At 45.7% G+C, this 21703-nt stretch overlaps 1 protein-coding gene across 3 annotated transcripts in view; it reads right to left on the bottom strand.

Moving 5' to 3' along the window:
- The window catches only part of KIAA0319 (KIAA0319 ortholog), a 56292-nt gene extending 37466 nt beyond the window's left edge, over positions 1–18826 (bottom strand). For 2 of the 3 annotated variants that reach the window (XM_062618050.1, XM_062618049.1), the window contains exon 1: positions 18490–18826. The gene's annotated coding sequence lies outside the window, so the exon portion shown is untranslated. The remainder of the gene's footprint in view (positions 1–18489) is intronic. The other variant, XM_062618046.1, reaches the window with a different exon arrangement.
- Between the last annotated feature and the right edge of the window lie 2877 nt (positions 18827–21703).

Below are 21703 nucleotides of genomic sequence, written 5' to 3' on the forward strand. Positions count from 1 at the left end.
CTCCTGTGAGGACAAAAAAATTTAGCCAAACTCACACCCCCTCCCACATAAAGGATCCTAAGTAGATATCTGACCAAAAGACACTTCTGTAAATTGAAAACAGTGAGGTTTCTTTGGAGAACAGCCCTTCTCAAGGCAGAGCATCCCAGTCAATTCCCCGTGATTATTCATTATGTGACTTGTTAAACAGCTGTTAACAGCTGAGCCGAGCAACTGATGGTGTAAACAATTCTCCCAGGGAATTCACTGAGGAGTGTGAATGCCTCCCTGAGCTAGCCAGATCAGCAGGGGGAAGTGAATATGTGGCTCAGCCCAACACAGAGTATAAAAACTGAACAACAGAGGAATTCTGAAGAGTGCAAGGGGCTTGAACTGGCTTCAACTCATGCCTTCCTTCCCAGTTACAGAGGATGCCCAGTGTTACAATGGCAAGCTGAGTATAGAGACCAGCAATCGGAATCACACTGGTATTGCAACTGAACTGTATCCAGCCACTGCTATATTTTGCCAGGTGTAATGTGTATTTGCATTGTAATTTCAGCATACTTGTATTTCGTTGCTAAATCGGAAATCCCACATTACATCTCCAGATAAGTAAATCTGATATTAAACATTACACCCTCCACACGTGGAACATCTAAAGGAGTGTGGTCAGAGAGTACTGGACTGACAACTCCTCAAGTCTGTGGTACAAACACTAACTGTGCTCAAGACATAAGCAAAATGACCACAGAATATCACTAAAGCAAGGAGAAAATAACAGATTAGGTTTAAAAACAAATCCTAAGTAAAAAAAATAAATATATATATATATACACACACATTTGGGCAAGCTCCCTGCAAAACCAGGAAAGATTATTACTAACTTTCCAAAATTCTGGTACCCTATTTAAAATCCTACTTGACTTTTGTGACCTTTGTTCTATCTAACATCAATAAAACTCCTCTTCCTAAAACAGCTTATCTCTGATGAGAAGTAACTGTCACCAAAAAACCCCACAAAACATATCACACCACATTACACTGCTTCTAGTATGACACTATTTCAGTATCTGCAGTTAGATGTTCTCTCGGGAAACAGTTCCTGACAGAATACACTGAATAGCTACAGAACAGGCATGCTCCTCTTTAGCGAATAGGACTAATTTAGACTGAATAGGACTAATTTAGGAAGGCTTCACCTTAGAAAGATCAACAGGTTGTCTGGATGCTTACAAGTACCACTCCTATGAGACAAACTCTTCAGCAATAGCACCACTTTTATCTTGCATTCCCCCATTGCTCTTCTGTCCTTCCATCAACTATAAAGTTATGGTTTTTATAACACATAAAAAGCCCCAAAGATGTTTTTTTGTTTTTGTTTTTTTAAGCCAAATAGTTCCAAAAGTACCACTTAGCATGCAGAATCATTTCTATAATGAAATGTCTAAGAGGCTGGTAAAGCATGACTGTCCCTTGACAAATCTATCCTGGCTCTCAGCTATACAGGCAGTTATCTCTAGATGACTTCTTAAGCCTTTCAAACTGAACCCACCAGCATACACCTGGCCATTTTGATCATTTGCACATCCATTCTAACACATTATCCAAAGTGATGATTTTTTAGTGTTTTATTCAAGAACATTCAAACCAAACCAGTGTCATATAGAGCATACAGTTTCTATGAACTCCAATATTTTGGAGTGTTTCTGTTGCTTTTGAGAATGGGAACAGAGGAGCACAGATAGGACAGACAACCTAGTATGTATTTCCAACTTATTAACACATACACCCCAAATACCTCAACAGACTGAGAGGGAGGGAAGATATTATTATTATGATAAGACATAATTTCACATACAGCCTTTTTCCAGTTTCTATGGAAATCTCTCTAGATTTGGAAAGGTTGTTAGCTACCAAAACCTGTGATTTGCAGAAAAGCTTATTGAAACTCAAGGTTTCTGAGTTACTGTGCATTTGCTGTAACCTTCACTCCTTTCCAGAAGCAGTCAAATGGACCAGATGCCTAAGACAGACTTTCGGTCCTTTAGCCTAAGGAAAAATGCATCAGGCTCAGTATCAGAATATCACAAGGACAGAACACTGATCAGAGGCAGAAAAGTAATTTTTATAGGTCTTTTTCCTCTGCAAGGCAAACTTCACTATCTCACTGTGACTAAAAGGAGCAGCTTCTGTCTCCTGCGTAATAGTTGACTGATAAGTCCACATGACTACTTGTAACAATGCTATGAAAAACATTAAGACACCACATAAATGATCCTGATTTTTGCAGCATTACTTGTCCTGAGTTCAGAAACACAAGCACTTGTAGTGAACAGTGGTGGGTTATTTTTCTGGTTAGTTTTTTTGTGTGCCAGTACTTGGTTGGTTGGTGTTTTGTTGTTGGTGGTGGTTGTTTTTATTTATTTATTTATTAAGAAAATGGATTACCAAAGCTACAAAATACCAGACTTGGGACTGCATGCACAATCTTCCTTGAATCCATACGAGACACACAATGTGAGGACACAGTGAATGCACAAATGCAGCACTGTGTCCTCCCATGCTTCCTTGCAGCTACACATCTATTGATGCTTAATTTCCACATATCAGAAGTTGCATTCCCTGATATTAGAATCAAGCTCAGACACAAAGCTCACACAGTAACAATTCAGTGCACAGGTTCTGATCCACAGATGAGAATGTAATTACCAAAACCTGCATGCTTTCTTAAACAGTTATGACAGTAAACACTGCTGTAGTGTACGTATGCAATGTTCCTCTCACCTTCCCCATGATACTGTACTGTTCCCAAGCGCAAGTTTCATCACATGAACACAAGAGACATCAAATTTTAAGGTGGCCAGCCATGATATTCCAGCAGTTAAAAATAACGAAGGCCGCAAGATTTTCTAGCTGAATTCCTATGCTTCACTGGCATCACAAAACCCATTATCTTTGTTACAACAGGAGCAGACAGCACTGCTGGTAATGACTTCGGAATTGCTTGGCTCTTAACAGTTCAAGTCTGACTCCCACACTTAGCTAGATGAGGAACTGCAGCCTTGAGACATTTATAGGCAGATGTGGTAAAAATATACAGGTATTGTACATATACATATATACTACTCTGAAAGCCATGTTTTCCTGTTTCAGCTGCCAGCTTCTGGCAATGCCTTAGCCAATAGGAGAAGGGGGAATTCTAAACTGATCCTTCAATACAAGCATTTCGACTTTATGATCTTTTAAACATACAGAGTTGCTCATCAGGACCACAACATCTTTTGTTAAATAACACATGAAGTACGACAGCTTTCCAAGGAAAGGAATTGGCTGTATTGCCCCCCTTCAACTCAAATCTCACCCTGCATTTGGTTCACCTGGACTCAAGTAATTTTCTCCCTCAAAGGAAGAAACAGGTCAGCCAAGTAGAGTTATCCTGCCACCTCCTACACCTAATTAGGCCAGGACTATAACAGTAAAAATATGTACAGACCGAATTACCTGTACATTCTGGGAATACGTTCAAATCCTATACAAGCAAATAGAGCATAAGGCGATATACCAGTGCTCTACAAAAGGTGTAGTAGAATCCCTTCACGCTAACAAAATCGAGATACAGGAACAAGCAGTGTCATGAAAGCAGCCAGAGAGAACAATGCCAGACAGCAGAAATCTCCAGGAGAACAAGGGTCCTCAACAGCCACAGCTAGCACTGGTAGAGAAGACAAGCAGGGGCTTCTCATGTCCTTATCTTTCTGGTCATTAGAAGAGCTAGGTAACATGCCAGAAGAAATACTGAAACAGCATCTGAAACTCAAGCCACAGCTAAAGCAAAACACCTGTTTTTTTTAACTGACAGCATCCCTTATAAAAAGCAGAACAGCTGAATAAATGAACACATTACCAATTTGGTGGTCGTATTCTTAATGCAAGTGTCTATATACATATATACACACACATCAATGCTTCTACTAAACGTAAGACATTCTTTCAGAAAATCCACCCTTCATGAAGAATTCAAATCAGTTTTTTCATTAGCTCTTGTACCTGTATTAATACCTGAGCCAGTTCGTTAATAGCTGAGCATTAACATTGTACTAATACTGTAGAAGAAAGAAAAACAGAACTTCATGGCAGTAGCATGTCTAACACCACAAAAAAAAAAAAAAAAATCAGAATATGTGCAAGCACTAGGAGCTTCAACATTAACAGGTACTGTATGAACACACACAACATCAAAACAGCCACACACTAGGCATCTATATAAAAGGAATAATTTCCAAGCCCTTGAGCAGATATAGAAGTTATCACAGTCATCAGTACTTACGATCTATGCAAAGTCACCTTCCTCTCACACAATTTTCTAACAATAGGTATCTGTACCTGAAAGCAAGACCACTATTACTGATGGAAAGTTATTGTAGCTACAGGATGTAGCTGTAATTACAAACATCTCTCTGCTTCATTCAGAGGGGCTCCCACATATCTTGTTCAAGGGTGACATTAGATTGTTGTTACATTCCAACTCTATGTCAATTACCTCAGTCAAGTTCAGGGCACAAACTGCAAGTTAATGGTGATCAACCAACAAATTGAATAGCTGAAAACACCCTGGATGGTATATACTGGACGGACCAGGTGCTCTACCAGTTCCCACAGCTCTGTTAAATGTTGACACCAACTGGACAAATAAAAACAAAACCAGCAGTGCTTGAGGGAAAGAGTAACTTTTATTCTACAAGAATACAACTGCTGTGAAGGGAACAAACAACAGTGGAAATCTTAAAGATGAAGCAGCAGGTATACACACAGTATACACAGTATGATAGAGATTGGAAGGGACCTCAAAAGATCATCTAGTCCAATCCCCCTGCCGGAGCAGGAACACCTAGATAATGTTACACAGGAATGTCTCCAGGGAAGGAGACTCCACAACCTCCCTGGGCAGCCTGTTCCAGTGCTCCGTCACCCTCACTGAAAAGAAGTTTCTTCTCAAGTTTAAGTGAAACCTCTTGTGTTCCAGTTTGCACCCATTACCCCTTGTCCTATCATTGTTTGCCACTGAGTAGAGCCTGGCTCCATCCTCGTGACACTCCCCCTTTATATATTTATAGACACTTATAAGGTCACCCCTCAGCCTCCTCTTCTCCAAACTATAGAGACCCAGCTCCCTCAGTCTTTCCTCATAAGGGAGATGCTCCACTCCCTTAATCATCTTAGTTGCCCTGCACTGGACTCTCTCCAGCAGGTCCCTGTCCTTCTTGAACTGAGGGGCCCAGAACTGGACACAGTATTCCAGATGGGGTCTCACCAGGGCAGAGTAGAGGGGAAGGAGGACCTCTCTCGACCTACTAACCACCGCCCTTCTAATACACCCCAGGATGCCATTGGCCTTCTTGGCCACAAGGGCACAGTGTTGGCTCATGGTCATCCTGTCGTCCACTAGGACCCCCAGGTCCCTCTCCCCTACACTGCTCTCTAACAGGTTGTTCCCCAACCTATACTGGAACCTGGGGTTGTTCCTGCCCAGATGCAGGACTCTACACTTTCCCTTGTTATATTTCATCAGGTTATTCCCTGCCCAACTCTCCAGCCTGTCCAGGTCTCGCTGGATGGCAGCACAGCCTTCTGGCGTGTCAGCCACTCCTCCCAGCTTAGTGTCATCAGCAAACTTGCTGATAGTACACTCAATTCCCTCATCTAAATCATTGATGAATATATTAAATAATACCGGTCCCAGTACTGACCCTTGAGGCACTCCACTAGTTACAGGCCTCCAACTAGACTCCGCCCCATAGACTACAGCTCTCTGGCTTCTCTCCTTCAGCCAGTTCGCAGTCCACCTCACTACCTGATCATCCAGACCACACTTCCTCAATTTAGCTGTGAGGATGCTGTGGGAGACTGTGTCAAATGCTTTGCTGAAGTCAAGGTAGACCACATCCACCGCTCTGCCATCATCCATCCACCGTGTTATTTCCTCATAAAAGGCTAAGAGATTGGTCAAACATGATTTCCCCTTGGTGAAGCCATGTTGACTGCCCCTCATAACCCTCTTATCCTTGATATGCCTTAAGATGGCACCAAGGATAAGGTGTTCCATCACTTTCGCAGGGATGGAGGTGAGGCTGACCGGTCTATAGTTACCCGGGTCCTCCTTCTTGCCCTTTTTGAAGACTGGAGTGACATTTGCTTTCCTCCAGTCCTCAGGCACCTCTCCCGTTTCCCAAGACTTGGTAAAGATGATGGAAAGTGGTCTAGCAATGACTTCCGCCAGTTCCCTCAGCAGCCACGGGTGCATCCCATCTGGACCCATGGATTTATGGATGTCCAGATTGCTCAACTGGTCTCTAACCCATTCCTCATCGACTAAGGCAAACCTCTCCGTTCATCTAAGGTCGCAGGGGTACAGGGCTCTTCAGGACTGCCTGCGGCAGAGTAGACAGAGACAAAGAAGGCATTCAGTAACTCTGCCATCTGTGTATCTTCTGTCACCAGGGCACCCATCCCATTCATCAGTGGGCCTACATTGCCTCTGGTGTTAGTTTTATCTGCCATATATTTGAAAAAGCTCTTTTTGCTGTCCTTGACCCTTCTCGCCAGGTTTAATTCTAAGGAGGCCTTAGTCATCCTAGCTGCCTTCCTACATCCTCTAGCAGCAGCCTTATATTCCTCCCAAGTGGCCAGCCCCTCCTTCCATGACCTGTAAACTCTCCTCTTCCACTTGAGCATACCCAGCAATTCCCTATTTAGCCATGCAGGTCTCCTGGCCCTCTTGACTTCCTACGTGTCGGAATGCTCCGATCTTGGGCTCAGAAAAAGCAATCCTTGAATGCCAACCAACTATCTTGGGCCCCTTTACCTTCAAACAGCCTTGCCCATGGGATTTCCCCTAGCAATTGCTTGAAAAGACCAAATTTTGCCCTGCTAAAGTCCAGGGTTGCAATTCTACTTGCTATTCTACTGGTCCTACCACACAAGATCCTGAATTCCACCATCTCGTGGTCGCTGCAACCAAGGCAGCCCTCAACCCTTACTGCTTCGACCAGATCCTCCTTGTTAGTGAGGATGAGATCCAGCACCGCTCCTCTCCTGGTCAGCTCATCCACCATTTGCAGGAGGAAGTTATCATCCACACACTGGAGGAACCTCCTGGACTGCGGCTGGGTTGCCGAGTGGTCCTTCCAGCAAACATCAGGGAAGTTAAAATCCCCCACGACGACCACGGCCTGTGACTGTGAGGCCGCTCTCAGCTGCCTGTAGAAGGCCTCGTCAACTTCCTCACCCTGATCTGGTGGTCTGTAACAGACACCCACAACAGTATCCCCCCTGCCAGCCTGCCCCTTAATTCTCACCCACAGACTCTCAACTCGCTCGTCATCTGTCCCTGGACAGAACTCAGTGCATTGTAGCTGCTCTCGCACATAAAGAGCAACCCCACCACCCCTCCTGGCTGGCCTGTCTTTCCTGAAAAGGACATAGCCCTCCATGACTATATTCCAGTCATGTGAGCTGTCCCACCAAGTCTCTGTAATTGCCACCAGATCATAGTCTCCTGACTTAACACAGGTTTCCAACTCCTCCTGCTTATTTCCCATGCTGCGCGCATTGGTGTACAGGCATTCCAGGGAGCGAGCTGAGCACACCCATTTCACCCTAGGATTATGGGAGGCCTCCCAGTCTTCATCAATTCTGGAGTGCTGCCCCACTGGGGCAAGCCCAGCTACAACCCCATCCCCCTTCGAATCTAGTTTAAAGCTCTCCATATATGGTGTCAAGGATTATTTACATGGAAGAAAATATTTTAAATTCACCAATGAATGGTGGAATTTTAATGGTGAAATTAAAACACTATTATCAGTGTCAGGATTTACATCATATGATGGCATACAATAGGAAGTGGAATAAGGTCAGAATAATTCAGGACTCTTACTACTTAGTTTGCAACAGAGACATTATATATCAGCTAGACCTATCAGCTAGACCAGCAGGGAGGGACACCACAGACCAAAAACTAACCTCAGTAAGAGTTAGCATCACAGAGTGAGGTTGTTTAGACATCCGAGAGCCCTGCACTCCCCACTAACAGACTCACAGGGATATAGAAACATCTCTCCTCAGAAGAGAGGCAAACTATTGACCAATTCCTCTAAAACAACATGATCTATTTTACATAAGTTTTACATTTTCACAAGAACATGGTCTCACTTGTCAGTTCCCTCTGCTGTCATCAAATACACACTCTGCAGTGCAAACGAAGTGAGACCTGGAAAGGGAGAGCAGAACCTGAAGGAACAAGATGGTATCTTGCTCTCTCTACAGCCCAGAGGCAAGACAAAGCATCCTCCTTCAGAATTTTAACCTGTCCTAAGGCTCCCATGAAGGGTATTTCAGAATTTCTCTATCTCCCTCCAGTATTTAACTATTTTTACAACAGGAAAACAGACAGAAGAAAACTATCCAACAGCTGTACACAGCATGAGTTTTGAGCTGTGGATGTGGGGGTGGAGAGGAAAAGGCAATTCAGCAGACTGCCTGGAAGAGAGACACACATGCAGAAAAGGTGGTGCAAATCCTTTTCAGCTTTGCAAAGCCTGAAGTTGTTACAAGAGCTGTATGACTAAGTTGTATGGTCTCAAACCACTTCCTAGTTCAAGAGCCATTCTGACAGAAAGCAAGAAATACTACAAGCTGCACTACACATCCAGCACCAACTAGATACCAAGACATCCTTTTGCAGAGAGGTACAATTTGCGGATGGGAGCTGATGTTTCTGGAGAATCTCAAGTCAATTACTAGGAGTTAGAAGAAAGGTACTCACTTACTTCAAGCTGGACCACGTAAATACACAGAACACAAAAATTTATTTATTTTGCACTTGCTCAAAGTCATAAATAACGATATTGAAAATACAACAAAAATTTTGCTATAGCACTGAAACTATGTATTTCCCCCCCCCTCAAATTAGACTGTAAGCCCTCAAAAATAAAAAGGAACTATTAATTGATTCAAACCATCATTGTTGTACTGCAGTTCTTAGTATTTTGGCAATTTTACCTTAAGTGCTACTTTCTGAACTACAGTAATTGTTGAAAAAGTCTCAGCCTTCAGTAGGAAAAAAAAAATAAAAAAAAAATCTCTCATTGCTCTAAAGAAAGTCTTACAATTTGAACCCACAAGATTGAGCCTTTTACAGATTGTCAAGACTTTAAATACTATTTGCTTAGGTTAGGGTAGGGGTGCCTTGGTTGTTTGCTTTGGATTTGTTTGGTTCTGATTTTTTAAGGAAAACTTCATGGGGTAAACTCATGATCCCATTTAAGTCAGTGTCAGGATTTAGGAGATCTCATTTATGATACTTAAATCCTTGCAATTGTTAATACTGCCATTTAAGATCCAATACTTTAAAAATGTATAAATAAATAAAATCAACTCTTCTTGTAGCTTGATCTAAGCTAATCATCAAAGCATCAAAGGTAATACTTGCAGATTCAGAGGACCCAAGTTTGTAAACATACTATGGACAAAACCAGGACACTGATCTCAGAAGCGCTGAACACAGAAAGTTCACAGTTCCAAGGAAAATGCAGACACTCTCTGCCTCCAAAATATAAAGGCTACTGCCACATAAAACATTAGGTTGTTTTGAAACAAGAAAAGTTTACAACTTCAGCCAAAGCAATACCAGGTATAGAAAGGGTAGCAGAGGTTTTTCTGTTAATAATTGTTCACTGCAATTTGAATTGTTGCAACTCAACCATCTACTACATTTCACTTTGCATTCTTGCTGTTAACTGCAATAATGTCAAACACTGAAGGAAGACAACAGAGCTACTACACTTAAATTTAAGTTTTACTGAAAAAGTTTCCTGGAACCTACTTAAAAATGAAAATCCAACTTTCTTGTTTATGGTCTTCAGGTGACTGATACACCTTCATTAATTAACAATACCCCATACAGCAGAGGAAACAACAGTTTGACACCTGATGTCAAATGGATGTGCTAGGATTTTAGGGTATGGGGTTGTTTTTTTTTTTAATTGGAAAAACTATCCTGTTATAAAAACAGAAGTTACTTAAGCCATCTAATTTATAGTAGCCTTCAAGGGTTGTTCAGAGATTGATCAGCAGAGACTAGCTCAAGCAATGTTAGTCAACAAAGCTAACTGACCATTTTTGAGATTACTGAACACCCAGCCACTGCCTGAGACACAATCACACCCACTGCAGAAAAAGAACTTGCATAGGATGGTGTGGGAACAAGAGCAGGGAGCCAGATCAGCCAAAATCTTGTAAGTGAAGTACATAAATACTGTCTCCATTTATGTCTTGCTATTTTATCACCTTCAAGAAAAGACTCAATGCAGCTGGATGCCGTTCATCCATTTCTAGACTTCAGATCTTGTGTGTTGATATAACAGCAGTCAGTAAATTGTCACCCGCATGACTGTGCCAAGGTTTATATCCATTGTTAGCATTGTTAGTCTGATCCCCTGCAGAGAAAAAGCTTACTTGACCACTGTGTATGTATATCCCCTTTTTCACTTACAGTATACTGTAAGCCACTGACCACAAAAGAACAGATTACCAGCAGATAAATTCCTATAACTTCTGTAAAAACAGCCAAGCCAGACAAGACAAAATTGCAACATCAACTTCTAAAAGCCCGCCCCCCAAAAACCAAGTCAACCAATTTCTGTAACTGAAAATATAGCCCATGTATCACACCACCTCTACAGTCTGTGGAAAGAGGGGAGTACATGGAAAAAAATGTAGAAGCACATGAAAAGACAATGGAAAATCTTTGTTTGACCTCACAACACAGATCCACAGAACACTCACTATCTCTGTTGTTTGGAAAACAACTTGTCTGTTAATACACAGCTAAAGTGCAAGTGTGCACACAACCTCACCCTGAGATGCAAACCTCTGGAACCCCACCTCAGACCCCGAGCACATTTTATTTCTTTAAAATCTATCTATACTTAACCAGTGGAACTTTCTGCAACATGTACAAGAGTTTATAAACTGTACAGAAGAACAGAGGGCAGATTTATCAAGGAAAACTCATTAGGACAGGAACCAACCACAAAACTGCCCCTTCATAAAGGCTGACTAACTGAAACCTGTCATTAGCCTAACAGCATTCATATTACCTCCAATTGGATGGACTGAATTCCTACCTACTCTGTGCAAGGTCACATCATCCTGAAAAATACTCAGCAATCATACCCTGGCACCATACAGAAAGATATTAGGTACTTAAATGGAAAATCCAACTATATCTGCAGCTAAATCAGATTATAAATTTGTACAGAAAGACACTTTATGACAGAAATTGAAAGCTAACGGCCTGACAGTAGGAAGGATTTCTCCCCATGGGTACAATATCCATTACAGTGGTTCTGTGCTTCCTCTACAGCACTGAAATTGGAGACTGCTGGATATAGAGCATCACAACTCCACCTTTAATCATGTACTTCCTATTAAGGATATACATTTAGTACCACTATCAAAACCAGCAAACATAAAGCATCACATGTGCTTTCTTAAAGGAAAGATTTAGAAGCAAAGTCCATACAACCAATATGTGAAAAAGCCTACAGCAAGGCTAATTTATTCAGCATCACAGAAGGTATAGGGGCTCCACCTGAAACAGATCCCATGTCTGTGCACATGGGGAGGAAAGGGAATCAATTGTTTTGAAAACATTCCTGACAGAGATTTTGCTAGCAGGCTCAGAAAGCTGTCAATTGAAATTCCCCATCTCCCATGGTACCACTGAAGTTTGCAGCCTGCTCAGCATCCCAAACCAACAGTCAGAGGTCAGCTGTATGGAAAGATCATAGAATCACAGAATCATAGAATACTTAGGGTTGGAAAGGACCTTAAGATCATCTAGTTCCAACCACCCTGCCATGGGCAGGGACCCTTCACACTAAACGATATCACCCAAGGCCTCGTCCAACCTGGTCTTGAACACTGCCAGGGATGGAGCATTCACAACCTCCCTGGGCAATCTATTCCAGTGCCTCACCACCCTCACAGGAAAGAATTTCCTCCTCATATCCAATTTAAACTTCCCCTGTGTTTAAGCCTTAACCCGTTACCCCTTGTCCTATCACTAGTCTCTAATGAAGAGTCCCTCCCCAGCATCCTTATAGGTCCCCTTCAGATACTGGAAGGCTGCTATGAGGTCTCCACGCAGCCTTCTCTTCCCCAGGCTGAACAGCCCCAACTTCCTCAGACTGTCTTCATACGGGAGATGCTCCAGTCCCCTGATCATCCTTGTGGCCCTTCTCTGGACTTGTTCCAACAGTTCCATGTCCTTTTTATGTTGAAGACACCAGAACTGTACACAATACTCCAGGTGAGGTCTCACAAGAGCACAGGAGAGGGGCAGGATCATCTCCTTCGACCTGCTGGTCACGCTCCTTTTGATGCAGCCCAGGATACAGTTGGCTTTCTGGGCTGTGAGTGCACACTGCAGCTGGGTCATGTTCATTTTCTCATCAACCAACACCCCCAAGTCCTTCTCCACAGGGCTGCTCTCAATCTCTTCTTTGCCCAACCTGTAGCTGTGCCTGGGATTGCTCCGACCCACGTGTAGGACCTTGCACTTGGCATGGTTAAACTTCATGGGGTTGGCATCAGCCCACCTCACAAGTGTGTCAAGGTCCCTCTGGATGGCATTCCTTCCCTCCAGCGTATCAACCGAACCACACAGCTTGGTGTCATCAGCAAACTTGCTGAGGGCACAGTCAATCCCTCTGTCCATTTCAGCAACGAAGATGTTAAACAAGATCAGTCCCAACACCAATCCCTGAGGGACGCCACTCGTTACTGGTCTCCAGTTGGACACTGAGCCATTGACCACAACTCTTTGTGTGCGGCCATCCAGCCAGTTCTTTATCCACCGAGTGGTCCATCCATCAAATTGATGTTTCTCCAATTTAGAGACAAGGATGCCGTGTGGGACAGTGTCGAACGCTTTACACAAGTCCAGGTAGATGACATCAACTGCTCTACCCCTGTCCATCAGTTCCATAGAACCATTATAGAAGGCCACCAAATCGGTCAGGCAGGATTTCCCCTTAGTGAAGCCATGCTGGCTGTCACCAAGCACCTTGTTGATTTTCATGTGCCTTAGCATGCCTTCCAGGAGAATCTGCTCCAAGATTTTGCCAGGCACAGAGGTGAGACTGACTGGTCTGTAATTCCCCGGGTCATCCATTTTCCCCTTCTTCCAGTCATCGGGAACTTCACCTGACTGCCATGATTTCTCAAACATGATGGCCAGCAGCTTCGCAACTTCATTTGCCAGTTCGTTCAGGACCCGCAGATGGATTTCATCAGGACCCATGAACTTGTGCGTGTTAAGATTTTTAAGATGGTCTCGAACCAGATCCTCTCCTACAGTGGCTGCAAGGTCTTAATTCTCACAGTCCCTGCATCTGCCTTCCAAGACTTGGGTGGTTTGGTCAGAGCCTTTGCCAGTGAAGACCAAGGCAAAAAAGTCATTCAGAACCTCAGCCTTCTCCAAATCCTGTGTAGCCAGTTCTCCTGAGAGCTTCCTGAGGGGGCCTACGTTCTCCCCAGTCTGTTTTTTATTTGCTATGTACCTGTAGAATCCCTTCCTGTTATACTTAATACCTCTAGCCAAGTTTAATTCTAACTGGGCCTTAGCTTTCCTAACCTGGTCCATAGCTTCCCGGACAACAACCCTGTACCCTTCCCATGCCACCTGTCCTTGCTTCCACTTATTATAAGCCTCTTTTTTCAACTGAATTTTCCTCAGGAGCTCCTTATCTATCCAAGGAGGTCTCCTGGCCCTCCTGCTGCACTTCCGTCTAGTTGGGATGCAACACTATTGAGCTTGTAGCAGGTGATCCTTGAATTATCAACCAACAGTCTTGGGCCCCCCTGCCCTCTAGGGCTGTATCCCCTAGAACCTTACGAGGCAGGTTCCTGAAGAGGCCAAAGTCTGCTCTCTTGAAGTCCAGGGCAGTGAACTTGCTGCACGCTCTTCTCACTGTCCTGAGGATCTCAAATTCGAGCATCTCGTGATCACTGCATCCAAGGCTGCCCTGGAGAGTCACATTTCCAATGAGCCCCTCCCTGTTGGTGAGCACGAGGTCAAGCATGGCACCTCTCCTTGTCAGCTCTTCTATTACTTGCAGAAGGAAGTTGTCTTCTACACAATTGAGGAACCTCCTGGATTGCTTGTGCTGGGCCTTACCATCCTTCCAACAGATGTCAGGGTGGTTGAAGTCACCCATGAGAACAAGGCCCTGTGAGCGTGAGGCTTTTCCTATCTGTCTATGGAGTGCTTCATCCGCAGGTTCTCCTTGGTCAGGCGGTCTGTAACAGATCCCCACAGTAATGTCTCCCATAGCTATATTCCCTTTAACCCTGACCCACAAACTCTGTTGACTGCTCACCTGTCCCCAGACAGAGTTCCATACTCTCCAGCCTATCCCTAACATAAAGGGCAACCCCCCTCCCCACCTGCCAGGCCTGTCTTTCCTAAAGAGCCTGTAACCTTCCATTCCAACACTCCAGTCATAGGAGCCATCCCACCATGTTTCTGTGATGCCTATTATATCATACCCCCGTAGACGTGCACACATCTCTAATTCCTCTTGTTTGTTCCCCATGCTACGGGCATTTGTATAGAGGCATCTGAGCCGAGCTCCAAATGAAGCCGGCTCATTGGCTGGAGCGGCTGGGATATCTCTACAGTGCTCCAAGCATTTATTATAGGTTCTGGCAACTGACTGGGTGTGTTGGGATGGAATGATGCCCACCTCCCCAAACACATGTAGTGTAAAGCCTCCTTGACCAGTCTGGCAAGCCTCCTACCAAAACTGCTCTTTCCCTTCTTTGTCAGACCAGCTCCACCAGCCCCCACTAGACCTGGCCTACAAGCTTGGATCCTGTGTTCAGGGCACTCAAACCCCTGACTATGACACCACTCTTTTAACCAGTTATTAACCTGGGTAATCCTCCTAGCTTTTTTTAGGTCCTCCCCTGTATCCTGGAGAATTGACGAAAAGGCCACGCGAGCTCCAGAGCCCCTAACCACCTCCCCCAGGGCTCTGTAGTCCTTCTTTATGTTCCCCAGGCTACTGCTATCTATATCCCTAGCACCCACATGTATCACCAGGAGTGGGTAATAGTCCGTGGGACTTACTAGAGCAGGCAGCCTCTCTGCCACATCCCTGATCCATGCCCCCAGTAGGCAACACACCTCCCTTGAGATGGGGTCTGGCCAGCAGATGAGTGCTTCTGTCCCTTTCAGTGGAGAGTCCCCTACTACTACAACCCGCCGCTTTTTCCTAGCAGCACCAGTAGAGATCTTTACCAGAGCATCTGCCGGCTGTTTCTGGCTCGAGTGCGTTTCCTCATTAGCCCCCTGCAGGACAGCAAAGCGGTTCTGCGTGGGGACAACAGATTTAGGGGGAAGCCCCTTTCTTTTGGTTGTCCTTTTCCTCCTTTTTTTGTTGTTTGTTTTTTTTTTTTGTCACTAATTCCCAGCTTCCCAGGTTAACGGCTTCCTTCTTTCCTCCATGAACTAGAGGGGACGCTTGAGGCCCCTGCACAGTTTGGGCCGGGAGCAAGCATTCCTGCTTCCTCTCAGCTTCCCTGACATCTCGCAGCCTATTAACAGCATCCCGCAGCTCAGCCCCTGCTGCAGGAGGACCTCCACCAGGGAGCACGGAGCGCAGCCCTGCCCATTGTGCACCCTCCCCTCACCAGACCAGTGCAGGCACTCTCCTCTCTACACCCCGAGCTCTGCACTGCAACCTCCCCTCTCATCGGCTCTGTCTGGGTGCCTACGCTGGGCACCGCCGGGGCAGCCAGAGCAGAGCTCCCGGACCGGGCCCTGCTCATACGACGAGTGCTCACCATCCTGCTCGCCTGCCTGTGCGAACTGCTGTGCAAACTGCTTCAACCCGCTAAAGATGAACTAAACTACAGCATCTCCAAGTCACCAAAACTTCTGCACTCCATGCAGCTCATTAGAATTGACAGAATTGCAGCTCGCTGATAGGCAGCTAGTGAAGATGTAACAGATCCATATCGGCATGTGTTTGTTGTGGAACCTGAAGTTCGTAAAGTGCTACAGAAGTTCACCTCCAGCTCTCCACCACAGTACTCTCTGAAGGAAAACAGGTAAGACTAAACTGGACAAGCATCCCCAGAGCACAGCCTTGTCCACAGATCATGATCATAACTCCAGTTAGCTTCAATAATGTATAAACCGGGCTATGCTGCATTTTCCATTGTCTTATGCTGATGGGGAAAGCATCAGTCCATGAATCTTGTACACATACACTCCCACCTTACCTGCACCACTCAGACACATAATTTGACACGTTACATGCAGCTCAACCCCATCACCTAAGCTATCAAAATGAGTATGGTCAGTATGACGTATTAACTTTGTATTATATCAGGTTTTAAACAATTCAGGTTTGACTCAAGACAAAGCCCAACTAGGAAATATCAACTGCAGCTAGAAAATACCAAACACAAGGAGTAAATAATTAAACAAAGCAAATGTCTAGATTTATAAAATCAGAGAATCAACTAGGTTGGAAAATACCTCTACAATCATCGAGTCCAACCATTACCTCAGGACTGCCAAGACCACCACTAAACCATATCACTGAGGGACTCACCTGCATGGTTTTTGAACACTCTCAGGGACTGTGATTCTACCACTTCCCTGGGCAGCCTGTTCTAATCACCCCCTCTGTGAAGAAATATTTCCCAATATCCAATCTAAACCTCCCCTGGTGCAGCTTGAGGCTGCTACCTCTTGTCCTACCACTTGTCACTTGGGTGAAGTGACTGACCCCCACCTTGCTACAGCCTCCTTTCACGTAGTTGTAGAGAGCAATAAGGTCCCCCGCTAAGCCTTCTCTTCTCCAGACTAAACAATCCCAGTTCCCTCAGCCATTCCTCATCAGACTTGTGCTCCAGAGCCTTCACCAGCTTTGTTGCCCATTTCTGGACTCGCTCCAGCACCTCAGCGTCTTTCTTGTAGTGAGGGGCCCAGAACTGAACACGGGATTCCAGGTGTGGCCTCACCAGTGCCAAGTACAGGGGGACAATGACTTACCCAGCCCTGCTGACTACACTATTTCTGATACAGGTCAGGATGCCACTGGCGTTCTTGGCTGCCTGGGCACAAGCTGGCTCCTGTTCAGCTCTGTCAATCAGCATCCCCAGATCCTTTTCCATGGGCAGCTTTCCAGCCACTTTTCCCCAAGCCTGCAGCATTGCACAGGGTTGTTGTGACCCAAGTGCAGGACCCAGCACTTTGCCTTGTTGAACCTCATACCACTGGCCACACAGCCCATTGATCCAGCCTGTAAAGTTGCATGACTGAAAATCAGTCTCCTACTACAAGATATAGTAAGGGCAAAGGCAGATACAGAACCAACTTCAAAGAGTTTAAAAGCCAGTATGTCCTATATTAACTCCACTATCTTGTCATGCAGACACTATGAGGAACATTAGAGTGCTCCTACAGCAAAAGCAGATAGGGAGGAACAGAGGGCAAACCAGCTTGTGATTCATTTTGTTCCCTCAACTATCTGATTCTTCACGGGTTATCTGTGATATTCTCCTGAAAGAGGTCAGGGGAATGATTCTAGTTTTCTATAACATTCCTAATGTAGACTATGCCTGAAACGGCATCAAATATTACATATAGTATTTTCTTCTGTTTAAGCTCTGCTCTACTGCTCAGAACACAATCTGACAAAGCATTTCACATTAGCACCATGCTCACCAGTCACATACATGTTTAGGCTGTAACAAACACACACTTTGACAGAAGACTGAAGAGAAACTTGCCAAGAGTAATACTCTTATATACTTTGCATATGTAAATATCCAAATATATATACACACACAAATAAGACAACATAAAGCTACGATTTCTGAGCTCAGATCAGATACAGCTAAATATACATGCACTGTTAGGGAACACCCCATCAAAACTGTTTGATCCTTCATACACAAATATTTATTTTCATACATGTATATAAATAAATCCACCTGTAAATTAAATACTAAAACATACACACATTCCCCCAGCACAGTCCCCCAGTGTTGTTTCCCACCATGGTCCCGGCCTAACAGGTTGCACAAGCACAGGACACGCATTTTGCCACAAGCAGACGGGGGCCGAAGGGCGGGAAAACTCCCTTTAGTCCGGAGGCACCATCGCTACCGCTGTCCCGTTACCATTTCAGCACGGCACTCACAGCACTCGTTCTCCCGGAGCCCTGCACACCGGGAGCACGCCCGCCTGCGGGGCGGTTCCGGGCTGCGCTTCGCCGCAGACTCCAACCCCAGCTGCGAAGTGCTCAGCTAGCGGAGTTAATCCCCGGTTCTCAGCCGGGCAGCTGGACAGCACCGACTGCCTTTGTCACCCCTTCCTCACCTACACCGGCACCTGCGGCCGCGCCCAGGCCGCAGCAGTGAGCCTACCTGGCGGCGGCGGAGAAAGGAGCCGCCGGGCCCCCACGCCCCCCCTTCCTCTAGCGGGTGCTCGGCACCGGGGTCCGGCGCGGTGCTAGGGGCCGCGGGAGCTCGGCGGGGCCGAGCGGCGCGGTGCCGCCCGCCTCTTCGCCGCTGCTGACTCAGGAGCAGGCGCCGTCCCTCCGCACACCTCCCAGAGGCGGCCGCCGCGCTCCGCGCAGGATCACTGCCCAGAGACACCCCCTACCCCTCCCCAACACGCACCGCTCGGAGCCGCCCCAGCGCGGAGGCCATCGAGCCTGAGGCTGCAGGAAAGAGCCACACCTGTGGGGAGCGGCAGCGACCACGGGGAAGGGAGGGGTGGGAAGGGGGAACGTGGGGTTGGTCTGACTCTGTCCCCAGAGGGCGCGGGGGCTTCCTGCCAGCAGCGACGAGAGGACATGCCGCGCCTCCATCTTGAGGAGGGGGCGCGGGACGGAGGCCGGGCGCTGGGGGCAGCAAGTGAGCCCGCCCCCTGGCAGGGCTGCGGGCTCGAAATGGCGCCCCCGGCGTGCGGGGCCGCTGTTAACCCCACAGGGGATAGGTGGTCCCGGTCCCGTCCACGTCCACGTCCACCTAGCCTGCCACTGCCGCCCTCCGCAGCAGGGTCCAGCTGCAGTGGAGCCGCGTTACCTTACACAGGATTATCCCGAGAGGGGTTTTACCTTGTCTCGATCTCGGTGCTGCTGCTGGAGGTAAAGCAGCAAGAGGCTCCCAGGTTTAAGATCGTAAGATGTTGAACCAACAAGCTTTTGTGAGAAGGTAGCTGAGCCCTCTGTGCCATGCGACTGTGTACTGGTGCTCCAAAGGCAGCAGCAGTATCCCTGTTTGTCGGCCAAGGGGCCTCGAAAATGGGATCCCACCACTGTTGTATGGTCATGCTGGATAAAGGTCTCTCCAGACCTTTGCCACCCACACGGCTTTTAGGTGCTCCACGTACATGTGCAGTGTTCTGGGGCTAGCACCTGGCTGCCGTAAGCCCCCCGGTGTACATGTCCTTTTTCCACCTTCCGATTCTTACCTTTCCAGCTTTATGAAAAACATTGGGCCAGGGACCTGATGCTGCTCAGCTGTCAAAGCCCAGCATTCTAATGACAAGTCTCTCTCTCTGAAGCAGTTGTAAGAGTAGCCAGAGCTTATTCAGCGCAGCTTTTCAATGAAATACTCAGCATTTCTGTGTCTTTGATTCTGCTTTGTCCTAGTTCTTGCCTCATTCACATTTTCTGCTGAGGGACTCTCACATATTTGGAGTCAGAACATGCAGAATGGTTTCTTTGTTTTTTAGTCCAAAATAATTTTTGCGTTTGGGAAGAGGCATTTTTCTACTCAACACCAAAGTCCATGTGCCATAGAGAAGTGGTTTAAGTTTGTTCATCTTAACAATTTAAGCAAACTATTTCAAATGAAATAAAATGCAAAAAACTGAATTTGAAGCTTCAATTGCACAGGTTTCATGCTGAATTGCACCAGCCTGTCAAGGTCCCAGATCTTCTGTTCCACCTGCTAGTGCATTGCCAAATTGTCTTTAGTCTTTAATGAATTTCCAGTGCTTGGAGGTAAGTGGTATTTTGCAGGTGCTATAAAATGATGAAAAAAAAAAAAGTGCTCTAAAGATGTTAAAGTATCATCACTTGAGCACACAGCTGCTTTTACCTCATCTTTTTACCTCTTTTGACTCTTACCTTACCAACTTTTTTTGACAGCAGTCTGTATGACATTTCCTGAAGCTACTTAAATCTTCCTTGGTATGGGGAGCCCATAACTCATGTGTTTGCTCTGTAAAGCAAGGAATTAAATCTCTGAATTGTAATAGTGGATTGCTTGTGAATATATATGAAGAAGCCTAAAGGAATTGTCTTGACATTTTTTAAAGTATTTCTTACTGCCATGTTGTTATGCCAATTTTGAGTGTTTGATTTCTGTGATTTCTATGTATTGGCTGTTTTGGGCAGCTTATGGAGACTAAAGTCTGCTTGCTTATTTAAGTAAAAAGGAGCATGTGAAATCTACAAATTATTCTAATAACACTAAAGGGTCAGTGAGAGGACTGCTAACTTTTTCCAATATTGCCTAAGGCTACTTGACTTTGAGGAGGAAGTGTGTGTGGAGAGAGGAAGGCTGGCTGTCCTTCCTTTGTGAAGTAGCCCCATTTCTCCTGCCTTGCAGCCTTCCTGCCAGGACTAGGGGTTGGTTTACTGACCCAGTGAGGGAAGAGGATTGTCCTCCAATGTTTGGCATGGTTTTTTACTGACTGCAAAACCACCAGATATGGTGGCACTATTTTTTTTTTGTTTTGTTTTAAAGTTTTGTGCAGGAAAGATCATTCACTTGCATACTCAGTACTAGCACTTTTTGAACGATCCATGCAGGTATGCAAAAGTCTCCTTAGCACAGGTTCACCAAGACAAGTCTTCTGTGTGTCCTCTCAGGACGTACCTCCCATTATCTTAGTGAAAGCAAGAGGAAAAGGATGAGAGTAGTAACTGTCCCTCTCTGCACAGGAGTGGCTGATCTGGTACCCCTGACTTTCTTGTATACAGATTGTCTTCTGCATTGAAAGAGCAAGATACAGGCACAGAGGCATCAGAGCAGGCAGCTCCCATTTGAGAGACCCAGCAGCAGCACCTGGTGCCTGTTCACAGTCTGCAAACTCCAGAAATGCCATGAAATGGTGGAACAGACTGTGAGAGCAGGTTTGCTGCAGATGGCTGAGTCTCAGATGATATATTCTTGCAGAGCCAATTCTTGCCTTTCATATCACTGATGAACTAATAGGCTTAGCCCTCATGAAATATTAGGCTCAGTGTGCTGTAATGCTATCTGAAAATCATTAAAACTTCAAAATGTAGCCTTCTAGGTAAATGTTGATCTGGTTCCCTCCAGCTGCCTTCCCATACATAGTAAGTCCATTCATTTGATCAGACAAAAGCCTCGTGAAGCTGTCATCACTCAGGACAACTAACTCACTGTCAGACATCCAGGGGTATTTGGGAGTCTGCCTCTGGGAGGCACCCCTCAACACTGCCAAACAGCCCTGAGCAGCTTGGTATTGTGACAGATATAATGTTACTGTGGCATTCAGGGAGGTTCCTCCCATTCCAGGGGCTGGTGAAGCCCTCCCAGTCAGTGCTGGGAGTCACCTTGTTCTCCTCACCTGGTTTGCTCACAGTTTTCTGACATCTAT

Source organism: Pezoporus occidentalis, unplaced genomic scaffold (genome assembly GCF_034315485.1).
Source record: "Pezoporus occidentalis ecotype Australia unplaced genomic scaffold, CSIRO_AGI_Poc_V1 ctg2, whole genome shotgun sequence".
Lineage (NCBI taxonomy): Eukaryota > Metazoa > Chordata > Aves > Psittaciformes > Psittacidae > Pezoporus > Pezoporus occidentalis.